Source organism: Hibiscus syriacus, unplaced genomic scaffold, assembly GCF_006381635.1.
Source record: "Hibiscus syriacus cultivar Baekdansim isolate YM2019G1 unplaced genomic scaffold, ASM638163v2 tig00112428_pilon, whole genome shotgun sequence".
NCBI classification, from domain to species: domain Eukaryota; kingdom Viridiplantae; phylum Streptophyta; class Magnoliopsida; order Malvales; family Malvaceae; genus Hibiscus; species Hibiscus syriacus.
The window spans coordinates 207911-224754 of NW_024063329.1; positions in this window are offsets into that span (position 1 = coordinate 207911).

Genomic DNA, 16844 nt, shown 5'->3' on the forward strand with positions numbered 1-16844 from the left:
ACCGAATCGAATTAGTTCGATCGGTTAACGGTTAAAAAAAATTTTAGAATTCGGTTAACGGTTAATTCGGTTCAAAATCGGTTAATTAACTGAATTAACCGAAATTGAATTTTAAATATGAAATATATTATATATAACATGTGAGCTTAACCCAAACCATTTAAAACTCAATTAATAATTTAAGATCCAATAACTTTTAAACTTAAATCAATATTAATTAATTAAAAAATTATATAAAATTTTTATTTTATAATTATATATTATTTAAATTAATTGTAAACTGTTTTTTTAATTAAAAAATATTAAACATATTATATATAACATATGAGCTCAGTCCAAACCATTTAAAACTCAATTAATAATTTAAGATACAATAACTTTTAAACCTAAATCAATATTAATTAATTAAAAAATTTATCTGAAATTTTTATTTTATAATTATATATTATTTAAATTAATTATAAACTTTTTTTTAATTAAAAAACATTTAATTTTTATATAAATTAGAAAATTTTAATTTTTTTGGTTAATTCGAAAATTAACCGAAATTTATTCGATCCGGTTAATATTTTCGAAAAAAGTTCGGTTAACAGTTAAATAATTTTTTTGATTAATTCGGTTATAGTTAATTCGGTTCGGTTTTAACCGAATAAACAACCCTATTTAAATGTATATTTTACTTCGTTTTGCAGTGCTTCTCCAAACAGGATTTTTCAAAGTAATATTATTTTTGTTCAACTGATACAAAATAATATATTTATTAAAAAATATTATTTTTGTTCAATAAAAATAGGGATTTAATTAAAAAATAATAATATATAAAGATATTATTGTAACTATCCATAATATATAAGGTAAAATTATATTTTTGGGTCCCATCGGGTCGGATCGAGTAATTTTCACCTTAAACTCGAATCCGACCCGAACACAACATCTAAAAGTACGATCCAATTCAACCCAAACCCAAAATTCTTTTTTTAAAAAAGTCAACTCGATCCGTTGAGTTCGAGTGTCATGCTCATCCTAATCGAATGTCTCCCTCAATAACCTAATGTCACCGTCTGTGTAGGAAGTTATACAGTACGTCACCCTTAATATACAACTAAAAATGTATTACCGTTTTTGTTAGAGAAAATCGCCTCAGTGACCAAAAAAAAGTTATAATATACGATTTTAACCAACTTTTTTTGGATTTGCCAAAATGACCAACAAAATCGCAACGCGAAATAAAAATCGCAACGCGATCCCCAGAATCGCAAATCAGTTTCCAAAATCGCAACGCGATTCTTGAAAATCGCAATGCGATAGTACAAATTCGCAACGCGAATATGAAAATCGCAACGCGAACACATAAATCGCAACGCGTATCCGTAAATCGCAACGTGTATCCGTATATCGCAACGCGTATCCGTAAATCGCAATGCGTATCCGTATATCGCAACGCGTATCCGTAAATCGCAACGATAATCCGTAAATCGCAACGAGAATCTGTAAATCGCAACGATAATCCGTAAATCGCAACGAGAATCTGTAAATCACAACACTGAAATTTTGGGTATATAACACTGAAATCATAAACTAAATCCCTAAATCGCAACTCATTCCATCTCCATCTATCACTCTCTCCGGCGACATCCGTTCCTATATCCAACGACATCCTTCCCAATCCGGCAACAGGTTTTAGTTTCGCAGCTCGTCTGTTTAGTAAATTAATTTACAACCATGAAATCATCTAATGTTGATCATGTTTGGATAGATTTGTGTTTTGGAGGGTCATGGGATAATGTTCATGGTGTTTTACAATATATGCCTTTACCCATGAATCTTCAACTAAAATTGTCTTTACAAAAGTTAACTTATGAAACTCTAATGCTACGTGTTTCAAATAAATTGAATTTAGAGCCCCTAAGTGGATTTAGGCTATCTTATCAGAGAAATGGTAAAGTTTATTTGTTAACCGACAATGAAGATGTTGAACGATTCATTGCTTACATTAGTGTTTCACAAGATGATGTTACATTGTATGTTGTTGAACCTAGAAGTAGTATTGTTGGGTCAGTAGCGGGTAGTAATCAACTAAGTTTTTCTCAAAACCCACAACCTTTCTCTAATCCAAATCCCAATCAACTTTCAGCACCAAATTCCGGTTTTCGTATTGACCAGTTAGACGATGATGAGCCAACAAAAAAAATTGTGAGTACTAGTCAGTATTCGAAATTTGGTCTTGGTCAATATCCGGACTTTGATATTGGTCAATACACGGATTTTGATGATGTTTCAGAAGAAGAAACAGACCCTGCGTGTAATGATTTTGATATTGGTCAATACCCGAATTTTGATGATGAAACAGCCGTTGCCGAAGAATGTATTGTTGATGATAATGAGGAGGAAGTTACGACTGTGAATGAACATGTTGAACATCCATTCTGTAATTCATAATCCTGAAGAAGAAAAAGAAGAAGAAAAAATCCCCGAAGAAAAGAAAATGCCACGGGCGTATAACTGGAATATGCCAGAATTACTTCAGATACCGGAAGAAGAGTTGGTAAAGAAAGCAGTTGATTGTTACACAAAAGTTATTCGTATCAAGAAAGATGATTGTTTTGATACAAAGGAAGACTTGAAGATAGCTTTGTATACGAAATGTGTGGAAGATGGCTATCAACTAAAAGTTAACAAATCAAGCAAAGATCGTTTCGAAACAAGGTGTATGATTGACAAAAACTGTATGTGGCGAATGATTGCAAAGAGAATAAAAGATTGCGAAATGTTTCAAGTTAGGACTTTTATTGATAAACATACATGTTCAAGAACCCAAGTTTTTCCTCACCATAGACAGGCAAACAAAAAGGTGTTGGGTGGTTTTCTGGCTGAGTTAATGTTTTTGAATGGCAGGGTATATCGGGGACATGAAATTATGACTGACATGAATGCTCGGTTCAAGATTAGTATATCATATTCTCAAGCTTGGAGAGCCAAATGTTATGCCTTGGAATTGTTGAGGGGGTCGCCAGAAGCATCGTTTGCCCAACTGCCGGCTTATTGTCACAATTTAAAGCTGAAAAATCCTGGGTCGGTAACTCATATCAAAACAGATAGAGATGGACGCTTTGAGTTGCTGTTTATCGCCATTGGTGCTACGGTTAGTAAATCAATATAATTTTGTTGACTCATTTTTGTTAGTTACATGCATTTCACATTTAAATGATTATATTTCTTGTATATTATTTTGTAGATTCGTTCGTTTATTACTTGCATGCGCCCAGTTATTATAGTTGACGGAGCACATTTGAAAGGTCGATACCTTGGAGTAAACTTATTAGCAGTAGCCATGGATGCTAACAATGGGATATTGCCAATAGCTTACGGGGTTGGCAAATCTGAAACCTCTGATTCATGGACATGGTTTATGGGGCATCTTAGGGATTGCATAGGTCCTATTAGCAATCTGACAATCATATCCGATAGGGCAAACTCAATTGACAACGCTGTTAGAAGGTGTTTCCCAGATGCTTTTCATGGACTTTGTGGTGTTCATTTGTATAGAAATCTAAAATCAAGGTCTGCTGGTATAAAAAAGCACAAATGGACATACTGGAAGGCTGTAAAAGCTTATCGGGAAGTGGATTTCAATAAGCATATAAATTGTTTAAGACGTGTTTTGCCTCAGTGTGCTCAAACACTAGAAGATGTCGGGTTTGAAAGATGGTCAAGAGTACATCAACTTGGAGCAAGATATGGTTTCATGACGTCTAATAGTGCAGAATCAATCAACGCTCTAAGTCGTCATTCCCGGAAATTACCCATTACTATGTTAATGGAGTTTTTTCGAGCCTCTATTCAACAGTGGTACTACAAGAAAAGAAACCATGCAGGTATTATTTCTTTGAATTCGTAACTTATCATATTTATATATTTACTAAGTATTGTTTATTTAAATTTACAGGAACATTGGAACATCGTGTTACACCATGGACTGAAAAAAAGATAACGAAACGTGTTGTGAAGTCAACGTCATGGAGAGTTGAACCATGTTCAAACACTTTGTTTCAAGTACTGGATAATAACTTAAATGGGCTAGTCGATCTAAATGCAAAGACGTGTAGTTGTATGAAATGGCAAACATCTGGTTATCCGTGTGGCCATGTTATAAAAGTTGCTCTTCATTTAAACCAAGATGATTCAAGCGCATACGCTATGGATTGCTACACTACAGAAGTTTATCGACAGACTTATGCCGAGATTGTCTACCCTATTCCACATCCTTCTGAGTGGGACATACCAGATGACTTACAAACAGTTTTGCCACCAGCCATGGACAGAAGGCTACCTGGCCGACCAAAAAGTCACGATCGTATACCGTCTAAGGGTGAAGAGAAGAAGAGATCGACATGTAGTCGGTGCAAGGAAAGTGGTCATACAAGGTTGACATGTGGATCACCAGTGCCATCAAAATCATCTTTTCCTCTACCAAAATATGGATCCTCATCAAAATCACAATTGGCTTCACCTTTTGGGACTGTTAACTTAGGTGATTTTTAAATGCAAACGTTGTATTATGTGGATTTTATGTGTGAACTTTTAACATTTTCAGTTGAATTAATGACTCAGGCCAACCATTTTGACTTAACCAACTCTTGTTATTCAGTTGTTATCACTATTAGGCATGCATTTGACTATCGCAACACGGAAATTACAATCGCAACGAGAGAATCGCAATGCGAAATGAAAATCCCAACATGAAAATCGCAATGCGGAAATGAAAATCGCAATGCGAAATGAAAATCGCAATGCGAAATGAAAATCGCAACGAGAGAATCGCAATGCGAAATGAAAATCGCAATGCGAAATGAAAATCGCAACGAGAGAATCGCAATGCGAAATTAAAATCGCATTGCGATTCTCCCGTTGCGATTTTCATTTCCGCATTGCGATTCTCTCGTTGCGATTTTCATTTCGCATTGCGATTTTCATTTCGCATTGCTATTTTCATTTCGCATTGCGATAGTCAATTTTGCCTTCAACATAATGCAGATTGAAATCAACAAAATCAACCATTACATTTCAATCAATTAAACAAGCACAAATAAGAATTATATTCGCATCAATTACACAAATCAACTTTTACAAATCATCTTTTACAAATCAATTAAACAATCAAAAAATAAGCAATAATTCTTATTTCCGATCATCTACTATTGAATCAACTTTTACAAATCAATTAAACAATCAAAAAACAATCAATTAAACTATTGAATCAACTTTTGCAGCCATACATCATTTTCACGCAGTTCACTTCTGAGATTAACCTGCAGAAACCAAACATTTGCTCAAACAACACTTTCTACACATCTAAAACCTACAAACAGCAAATTATTGAATTCTAGGTACTTAACCAAACATTTTCAAACCAAAAGTATATAAACTTACCAATTGTTTATGGACATTTTTATAACGCGGATGCAGGTAGGCAGCGTCTCGTATATATCGATTTAGCCATATAATGCCGAAACCACAAGCCTACTGCAGCTCTATCTCTATCTCTATCGGTGGGAGGTAGATACTTGATGCTTCCCGTCGTCAAACGCTCCAACGCCAAGCATACGAGAGGACCACAATCTACTCTGGCTCCGCTCGTTTGTTGTGGCGCGGTCTCGTCTCTAATAACTGTAATATTGAGCTTCTTTGGCTTCTTGTTTCCAGAACGAGTCCAATAATTGATCGCATCCAAGAATTTAGCCAAATGAGAGCTCCATCCCTTAATAACATCTCTTAAATCAGCCAATGATATGTAATTTATCATGCTGTCATACACTATTGTCTTAAGGGATGGGAGCTGAAGCTCGACGAGAATCCAATGTTTACGTTCCAAAACAGAGATAAACACCTGCAATCATAAGTAATAATTCATTCATTTGCGCACTTATTTCATAAAACCTTTAAACTCAATCTAAAATAAATACTAACCTTATCGACCTCCCACCATGCAGGATAAAGTTTAGCTTGTCCATTGCCCAAATCAAATGATTCATCTCGTGCATTCTTCAAGTGAACGGCGTGAAAAGACGTCGGCATAATTGTATATCGTATATTTTTATTTTTCTTAAGTTTTCTTATTATTAGAAGACGTGTCACCCACGCATCGATATGCTGTTTTACAAAAAAGACATATATTAGTGACTTACATAAATTTAAAAAAAAAATTAATCAAATTGAAATATAAGAAAAATATAAGACTTACCCCCCCATCGAAATAGCCATTGTCTTCGACCCCTAATAATACGCCCCACCAAGACCGATCAAGCAACAAATAGATATCATCGGTGAGCTTGCATATGTCAGTGAAACACCCCTGGCTCTGCTCATGTAGATAAAAATCAACAGCGGTCTTAGCCCAAAGGGTGTTATCCAGAATTGTGTCCGGTAGTTGATCCCTCTCCTCTTCAGATACCGGTATGGTACTGGCCGGTAACTCATACGAGAGCCAACTTGAATCCATCATGTCCGGCACGTCAGAGGGTTTCTCAAGAAGCCTACATATGACGCCATGTGAATCGGGCTCTTGAATGGTGGGAGGGACCTCTTCAATGATGACAGTGGCCTCTTGAACGGTGGGAGGGGACTCTCGAGGAATGATAGGGGGGGGCCTCTTCAACGATAGGAGTGGACTCTTGAGGGATGACAGGCGAGTCGGGCTTCTTCTTGCGGTGTCTTCGCACTATTGGGGTGTACGGAGACTTAATAGCACGTGCACGCTGTCTGATGCGTGAACTCCGTCGTGCAAGCATAACCCGACGTAAAGCATCCACTCTATCGGGCCGCTAAATAATTAAATACAAAAATCAGTAAATAAACATACATGATATTTAAACAGTGAAAACAAAGACAAATATGTTTCAAACTTGCATTGTATTCACCCAAGTCATTATTCTATCATAGTTCACAAAATGCATCAGATAACAAAGAAAAATATGTTTCAAACTAATACCCTGAAGTTAGTATTTGTCTTTGTTTTGTCTATTGGTTGAAGTAATGCAATCCATTCAAGTTTCAATTTGCAGAAGAAGAAATAGTTTACTTTCGCAACACGAAACTTAAAATCGCAACGCGAAACCAAAATCGCAACGCGAAATGAAAATCGCAACGACAGAATCGCAATGCGAAATGAAAATCGCAACGCGAAATGAAAATCGCAATGCGATTTTGGTTTCGCGTTGCGATCTTGTCGTTGCGATTTTGATTTCGCGTTGCGATTTTGGTTTCGCGTTGCGATTTTAAGTTTCGTGTTGCGAAAGTAAACTATTTCTTCTTCTGCAAATTGAAACTTGAATGGATTGCATTACTTCAACCAAAAGACAAAACAAAGACAAATACTATTTCACAGTGTTAAAGAATACAGTTTAGCAGAATTGGCAGCAACCGAACAAATTTACTTTCAACCAAAAGACAAAACAAAGACAAATACTATTTCACAGTGTTAAAGAATACACAGTTTAGCATAATTGGCAGCAACCGAACAAATTTACTTTCAACCAAAAGACAAAACAAAGACAAATACTATTTCACAGTGTTAAAGAATACACAGTTTAGCAGAATTGGCAGCAACCGAACAAATTTACTTTCAACCAAAAGACAAAACAAAGACAAATACTATTTCACAGTGTTAAAGAATACACAGTTTAGCAGAATTGGCAGCAACCGAACAAATTTACTTTCAACCAAAAGACAAAACAAAGACAAATACTATTTCACAGTGTTAAAGAATACACAGTTTAGCAGAATTGGCAGCAACCGAACAAATTTACTTTCAACCAAAAGACAAAACAAAGACAAATACTATTTCACAGTGTTAAAGAATACACAGTTTAGCAGAATTGGCAGCAACCAAATAAATTTACTAAGCAATCTAAGTGAAATGGCTAATCTAAGTGAAATTACGAGTAAATTTATCATTAAGTTAAATATGGAAAATCTTAAACTTACCTCGTTGCGTAGAGTATGAACCTCATTCTGCAACGATACTATCATCTCACGTAGAGCGGCAACCTCACCACGTAAAGTTGACACCTCCACACGCCATGCACCATCGTTATCGCGTAGAGTAACGATCTCCTCACGCAAGGCATTGACCTCATCACGTAACTCCCTTGACTCATCCCGTTGAGGTGGAGGTGGAGAACAGGGAGATAGGAGTCGTGGCATCTTTGCCGGTCGCCTATCATGAGGTGATGGTGGAGAAGAGGCTCGATGATGTGACGGGATAGGTGATGGCTCTCGTTCTAGAGGTGTATAGTCGGGTCGATCGGGTGATGGCTCTAGGTGAGGTGATGGCTCTCGAATTGGAGGAAGTGGATGCTGCTCATCATCCGTGCCATCAAAAAAACTCTGACTAGCTTGCCACCAATCAGTGGCAAGCTCTTCCTCCGTGGGTGTCAGTCTTTGTAATGGAATGTTGGCCTCCTAAAATATAAAAACTCAAACAAAGTTAAACGTCTACTATTAATAACTTGTTTATATATTATATGAAAGTATTTGTGTTAACTTACATATTATTGTCGCATATGGTATTAAGTCTTCCCAATCCAACAGAGTTTTCCTCTTCCAGGAAATAGCCCTGGGAATATCATTGACGTTTTTATTGCATATGTACGCATGCTGGGGAAAGCCTCGAATATCCAAATCTACAAACAATATAATAACAAAATTAGTAATTGTTAAATAATTAATTATAATTTTAGAAACATTATATAGAAATTCTTACCTTAAAGGCCCAAACAAAGCCTGACAAAGTGTATTTGGACCCATCGCCCCGCAAACTTTTGCGGTCATCAAAGGCAGACGACAACTTAGTCCAGGTAGCTTTCATATATACGAACCCCACGGAAACAGATTCCATGCATTCAGGTCCTCTACCAATATTAGCTCCCGATGAATAGGTTGTCTGGCCTCTCTGCCTAAAAAGCCGGCATACACAAGTAGTAGAAGGCATACTCGGACAACATCGACGTCATCCATCGAGTGAAACCAGCTTTCTATTAAACAATTTCTTCAGGTCGTCGACATGTAGGTTTGGCTTCTCCATTGACTCATCCGGAAAAAACCCGGGATAACCATGATGGGCGGGCGATATGACGAGTGTACCGGCCTACATCATCGTGTCCGAATCGTAGACCAGTGATTAAGCAGAACTCCTTCCGCCCAAAACAAGTATACGCTGGTGGAAAATGAAACCATATCTCTTCCTCACCACGTTGTATACTGTCGGGTAGATTTGATGTCATGGTCTGAAGCCACAAATGGGTCAAATTAGCATCTCCACCGGATGCTGTACTCTCAGCCATGGCCCGAAGCAGGTTTCCTCAAACAATTGTCTTTGAGCAGGTGAAAGCTTCGAAGCAATTGTAGGGCCAGGCTGACTTTATTCTCAAGGTCAATTGAGCCGAAAAAAATTGCTACAAAAACAATAAACATACAAGTTAGATATACCAAAAACTACACTGTGAAGATATACCAAAAACAATAAACAAAAAAGTAGTAGTTTATTCTTGAAACTAAAATTTGCAACACTGTTTGTCTTTGGTTGAAATGAAAATCGCAACGAGAGAATCGCAACGCGAAATGAAAATCGCAACTAGAGAATCGCAACGCGAAATGAAAATCGCAACGAGAGAATCGCAACGCGAAATGAAAATCGCAATGCGATTTTGGTTTCGCGTTGCGATTCTCTAGTTGCGATTTTCATTTCGCGTTGCGATTCTCTCGTTGCGATTTTCATTTCTCGTTGCGACAGTCATTCTCTCGTTGCGATTTTCATTTATCTCGTTGCGACTTCTGCAAATTGAAACTTGAATGGATGCATTACTTCAACCAAAGACAGAACAAAGACAAAGACAAATACTAACTTGAAAATCGCAACGAGAGAATAGCAACGCGAAATGAAAATCGCACGACAGAATCGTAACGCGAAATGAATCTAAGTGAAATGGTAATCTATTATTGAAATGACCAGTAAACTTATCATCAGTTTCAATATGAAAAAACCTACAATAATGCAAACATTTCAAAATAAAAATAATTAAAAAAACTAACCCTCGGAGGTTGATTTTCCATTTCTGAATATTGTGAGGGATTTCTGACCGTGAATGGTTGTGAGGGATTTCGCCGGAGATGGGGACGGAAATCTTCGGAGATGGGGACGGATTTCTTCGCCGTAGAGAGTGAGAGATGGAGATGGGACTGAGTTGTGATTTTAGGTTTTAGGTTATGAGTTGCGATTACGGGATTTTGTCTTAATATTGGTTTTTGTAATTTGAAAATAAAATACGCGTAGCGATTATAATGGCGCTTTAAATATCGCGTTGCGATTTACGGATACGCGTTGCGATTTTATGTATTATCGTTGCGATTTACGGATACGCGTTGCGATATACGGATATACGTTGCGATTTACGGATACGCGTTGCGATTTATGTGTTCGCGTTGCGATTTTCATATTCGCGTTGCGATTTTGGAAAATCGCAATGCGAATTTGTACTATCGCATTGCGATTTCAAGATCGCGTTGCGATTTGGAAACTGATTTGCGATTCTGGGGATCGCGTTGCGATTTTGGAAAACTGATTTGCGATTCTGGGGATCGCGTTGCGATTTTTATTTCGCGTTGCGATTTTGTTGGTCATTTTGGCAAATCCAAAAAAAGTTGGTTAAAATCGTATATTATAACTTTTTTTTGGTCACTGAGGCGATTTTCTCTTTTTGTTATTATTTAAATAATAAAATCGGTAAAAAAATTACCTAAAACATTATTATTTATATCTAAAACATCAATATTTTTTAACATTTCCGGTAAAATGTTTAACAATAACAAAATCGGTATAAAAAATAACAAAACCGGTTAACAAAACCAGTAAAACGCCAATAATAACAAAACCAATAGAAATAATAATGTTTCTAATAATATTTTACTAATTTTATTATTTAAATAATAATAAAACCGATAATCTTTTTTTTAACTATATATTAAGACTATCACACGTGATCATTTTTCCGTCTATCTCATTCTCCTATTCAAAAACATATCTGAAAAATATCGTATCTATAAACAACGTTACAACAACCAATTGGCTTATGACTTTGCAGTGTGTCAACTCGTGGGATCTCATTTTACTTGCCTTTCCCACTAATAAATGCCTTTCGTAATAGAACGAAATAAGCAATCTCCGTAATATAGGAATTATTGTTATTCTTTAAAAATTTGGGTTCGAGTACTATAGATATGAGGAGTGTAAGCCTTTAAATTTAAAAAATTTAGAGTTATTTTTAAACAAATATTGATTTATACTTATCAAAAATTAATAAAAAATATGTTTCATAATAAAATTTGTTGTTGTTTTGAAATGTTTTTTTTAATTTTTTTAATTGAGCTAGTCTCTTTAATTTAAGGGTAAACTATATCTATAACCATTTAACTATTATTCCTTTTCATGTTGAGTATCCGCCTTTTAATTTCATCAATCAGATTACTTAACTAAAATATTGCCAATAAAGTCACCCGATTAGGTACAAAATAAATTAATTAAAATTAAGAAAAATATCCTCCAATGTAGTGACATGTGTCACCACCATATAATTGGAACTTTCATGTTGAGTATCCGCCTTTTAATTTCATCAATCAGATTACTTAACTAAAATATTGCCAATAAAGTCACCCGATTAGGTACAAAATAAATTAATTAAAATTAAGAAAAATATCCTCCAATTTGTAGTGACATGTGTCACCACCATATAATTGGAAATTAAATTTATTTAATTGAATTAAAATCAGGACTATATTGACAGGATGTGTAAATATTGAGGACTACGTGTGTAATTATACCATTTGTTTTAAGATTCATTTTAGCTGCTACGATAAATGTTAACAAGACAACACTTAACAGTGTTGGTGGCTAAATACAACTTGGATCAGTTGTCGCTTGTTCCCAAAGCCGCAAACCCGAAAAAGTCCTCGTGTGTGTGGAGGAATATTACAGCCCCGTTGAGTAAGTCGGACGATCATTTTACAGGAAAGGGTGTTGGGGGACAGAAGTCGCATTTATTTTTGGAACGATCGTTGGACTGAAGTTTCTTCGTTAAAATCATCGTTTCCGAAAATCTTTGGAGTGGCTTTAAACAAAAGTGACACAGTTGCGGAGTTTGGCTAGGTTCGTAATGGAGAATGGGTATGGTCTGTTGATTTGAGAAATCTATTTGTTTGGGAACTCAGGGTTTGGGAGGAGTTTAACCAAGTATTGAATAGAGCTAACAAGTATTGAAGCTTTCGTGTGGAAGGTGGCTTATCAAAGAATCCCGATGCTTGTTGAGTTAGCAGCTAGAGGCGTTACGGTCGTGGCCCCCCGTACGTGCGTGTGGTGTCGTGAAGAAAACGAATCAGTTATCCATCTCTTCTGTCATTGTCCGGTTGTGTGGAGGATATGGCAAAGGTTCTGCTCGCAATGGAGAACTAATCTCGTGATTCCAGGTAATGTCCGAGATCTCATTTTACTGTGGGAAAATCAACCAATCAGAGTGTCCTCAAAACTGGTGTGGAGAATGACATTCTATGCTATCGTATGGACGATTTTGGTGTACCGAAATGAAATCCTCTTCAATAATAGAAGTTTCAGTGTCTGTGCCCCTAATCTTATGAATGTGCATCGTTAAAGTGATACTGTTTTGACAGTGTTGAGCAGATTTTTCGGGAATTAGCGGTAAGCATTAGTGGATTGAACATTTGAGGCTATAGTAAGCTGGTTTTTGGGTCTCCAGGGTCTCTTCCAATCTGCTGTACATATATGGCTTGAACTAAAAGACCAAGCATGTCGTATTTCTGGTGGGTTCGGTGATGCCACTACCAATCATGGCGTTTGATCGTGGTGGGTTCACATGTTTTCACAGGCTGTGTGAGTTCGCTTTCGATGTAAGACTGTGTCATTGCTATCTAAGATGTATATCAAGCTCACTCCCTGGAGTAATGCTTGTGAAGCTCCATCGTTGATTGGACCAAGCAGTTTTTGCCCATAGCCATCAGGTGCGTCTCCTTTATTTGACTTGGTTGTGAGCATAGTACTATCAAGATGCAAGGTTAGGAGCAATCCACATGAATAGAGGGGTTGTGTAGTCTTGTAAGGGTACGTTTTGTTCACGGAATGTAAGATTACTAGTGAGAATGTAAGATTATCAGAGAATAAGATTACTGTGAATGTTGTATTTTGTGTTTGGTTGGCTTAGCATGAATGCAAGATTACCGTGTTTGGTTAAAGGAATAAAAGATTATTGGAATGTATATTTGACCAAATTGTCTTTATTATATATTTGTATAATATTACAAGTTGAAAAATATTTATATATTTTCTTTAAAAAATTTAAATTCATAATATTTATAATTTTTTTACAAATTAAAAATATAAAAAAAGTTTAATGAAATGGTAAAATTTTAATCCCTGAACTTCATATAAAATTTTAATTATAGATTTTTTTAAATCTAAAATAATTTAAGGATAAATTTGTAATTTAACCTTCGTAGAATTTTTATCATTCAATGACAGAAGAAGAATATTTTTTTAAAAAAAATAAAAAATTAAGCGCATTTTAATCCAAAACGTCGGTAATCCAACAATACCTAAGGAAATTGAGATAATGACATTCCCGGTAATATACCCCAAAAAATCCACTATTAGTAATCTTTCATTACCGGGAATGGGATTCCCGGCCTAACCAAACAAGAGAATGTTAATTCTATTCCAATGAGAATCCCACATTCCTCCATCCAAACACCACCTAAAAGTGCATGCATTAGTGGCAAAGTTGAGTATTACAAGTTGTGTTTTTAACGAGGCTCTATCATCTCTCCTACCCATTACGCATATTTATATTTGTTTCTATCTATATAAGATATACATAATGTAAAATTAAATAACTTTATAATTAAACTCATTAAACGATCCTAGTAGTAAAAGAAAATATTATTCTTTTTAGAGGTTTTAAATTTGAACAATAATATATATGTAAGATGTATATGTCGTAATTATAAAATATTGATAGTAAGGTTATTTTAAATCTAACATGATAAAGATACTAAACAAGTTTAAAATTTTGTATATAATAAAATATTATTATATTAATAAATTTAAAGATTAAATTACTCAAAAATTAATTATAAAATAATTATTATATTATTGAGACAATATGATTATCAATCGAAGTGAAAAATAAAAGAATATTAATATGTGGTAAGTATAAGATAATATATGTTCAAAAATTGTTCTTAATCATTTGACATTAAACGTTCACACCTTTAGTATTTCTAGTGTTCGAACCCGTGATATCAAAGAATAATAACGATTCTTTTATCACCGAGGTCGTTTGGTTTGTACAATATTAATATAATTTAAATATATAAATATGTGGAATTATATAGAATACAAAATCTTTAACCCTGTACGGTCCAATGGACGGTCAAATATTTTGTCTAATATTAATATCGATAGCTATATATTCAATAATTTCGTATGTTTTGATATGTGGTCCATGAATTTGACCATCAATCCACATTCTTGAAGGAAAATACGTGTGGGGAATTCAAGGTATATTTAGTCGTTTCATTCGGTACATATGATTAATTGTTTTGGCTAAACTATCTATTTAGTCACCCACTTAGTATTGTATTTTTAATTTGATCACTCAACTATTGTTTTTTCACAATTATAGTAGCGTTCGTTTTGTTTTTGTTTTTGTTTGGTCACTTGCCAGTAGGTTGACTCAAGAGAAGTAGTGAAATTACATGGTATAATAACAATTTTAGTCATTAAAATTTACACATTCTATCAGATTGATCTTACTTTAAAATAATTTTAAAAAATTACCGACTTTTGAAAATTTTCAATTTGCTCCAACCTAAAATCTCAAAATCCCTCTCACAAAACTCGATCGTCGTCAACGCCTATTTTTCTCAACCGTCGCCATGGCTTCTACATGTCAACCACACACCTTTCGTCGACCCCTTACAATGTGATGTTGGGCGAACAATTGTGAGACTAGTTGCGTGTTAGAACGTCGTCGCACTCCGCTTACTAGGTTTTCGATGAACGAGTGGAAGTCGAAACTAATAATTAACGTCAAACGCTTGTGAGAGAGACGAGTGAAGAGAGAGAAAAGTGATGGGATAGGTGGAGATGTTATTGCAATAATTGCGACTAGAAAAATTGCAATGGAAGTTCGGGAAAATTATCGGATGAGTGACAACGTTGTTGCGACGGAGGAGGTGAAAAAAGAACCGATAACTCAAAGAGAAGAAGAGCCAACACCAAAACCCTAAATATTAGCTGCTTTATGTTGTAACTGATAACTGCGAACTCCAAATATTGAGGGTTGGTTCTTCAGTTTTGTTGAACCAATAACTCATATGAACAAACGAACCAAGAACTTGACGTAGTTACAACTATCCTAAAGCTTCATATAAGGGAGTTCGTCACCCTAAATCCACTGCTTCATATCCCTCCCTCTTTTGCCGACGATTTCAATTTTCAACGCTGTAAAAATGAGTATGTTGAAGAGGGCCGCCGGTGGCATCAAAGACAAGAAAAGCATAGTCGCCGCCTATTTTTCAGCTAAAAGATCACATATGAATCATGATTTCGAGGCTGCCATCATCAAGGCCACAAATCATGATGAACACTGCTCCGTTAAAAGGAATGCCGAAAGAGTTTTCGAGTTGATGGTGGTGGCGATCAAAGGGTTGTTGCTCATGCATGATCTTGTTCATTGTAAGAACCCGGCCGTTAAAAAGATCGGCCATTTGCCGTTCGATTTGTCGAGGTTCAGCGACGGGCATTCGAGGTTAAGCAAGACAGGCGGTTTCGATCTTTTTGTTCGTCAGTACTTTGCATTTCTCGATCAAAGAGGTGCCATTTGGCTCAAGGAAGAGAACAAATATGCCGAGGATAGTCCGTTGATGGTTCGGAAATGGCAATTTTTGCTTGATTTGTTGCTTAAGATTAGGCCACGAGCCGATAACATGAAGGTTCCTGTAGTTTTCGAGGCCATGGAGTGTGTTGTCGACGAGATCTTCGATGTTTATAGTAAAATACGCAGTGAGATTGAAAAGGTCTTAGGGGAAGTACATTCACTAGGTAAACCAGAAGCAGCCATGGCCCTTGAGATTCTTCGGAAGGCAAAGAGACAAAGCGAAAAACTTTCCCGATATCTCGAATTTTGTAACGAATTTAGCCATCGAATTCGTCACTGTTATCGATATTCCGGAGGAAGATGTCGAAGATCTCAAAAGAAGAATCGATGGGGTTTCGGACAAGACATACAGGAACCAAATGGCAATAGGCGTAAGAGAGAAAGACGATGTCATTGTTAAACATAGAGGAACATTGGAAACCTTGAAGGCAACAGTAACATATAAATATGGGATGTTTTCCAGATGAAATAAAGATCAATGAATTCCACTAATTAATCAGTGCTTTGATGACTAACTAATTTCTTCATGAATCATGCTTGTAATATAATTGGTTAACTATATAATATTTAGGTTAAATTATGCGCTTAGAATCTAAATTGTTAGTTTTGATATGTTTTAGTACTTAAAACTTTTAATTTTTTCAATATCATGCCTAACGTTTAGTTTTTGTTTTGTTTTAGTATCTCGTCGTTAAAAACTTAATGGGTGATTTGCACGTGACACATTTTTCATTGGTAAATTGCATCATTCATCACTCAACTATGCTCTCAATCCTATTTTGGTCACTAAATTTTATGTTTTTTAATTTAATTACTTAATTTTTCAAATTACTCCTAATTCAA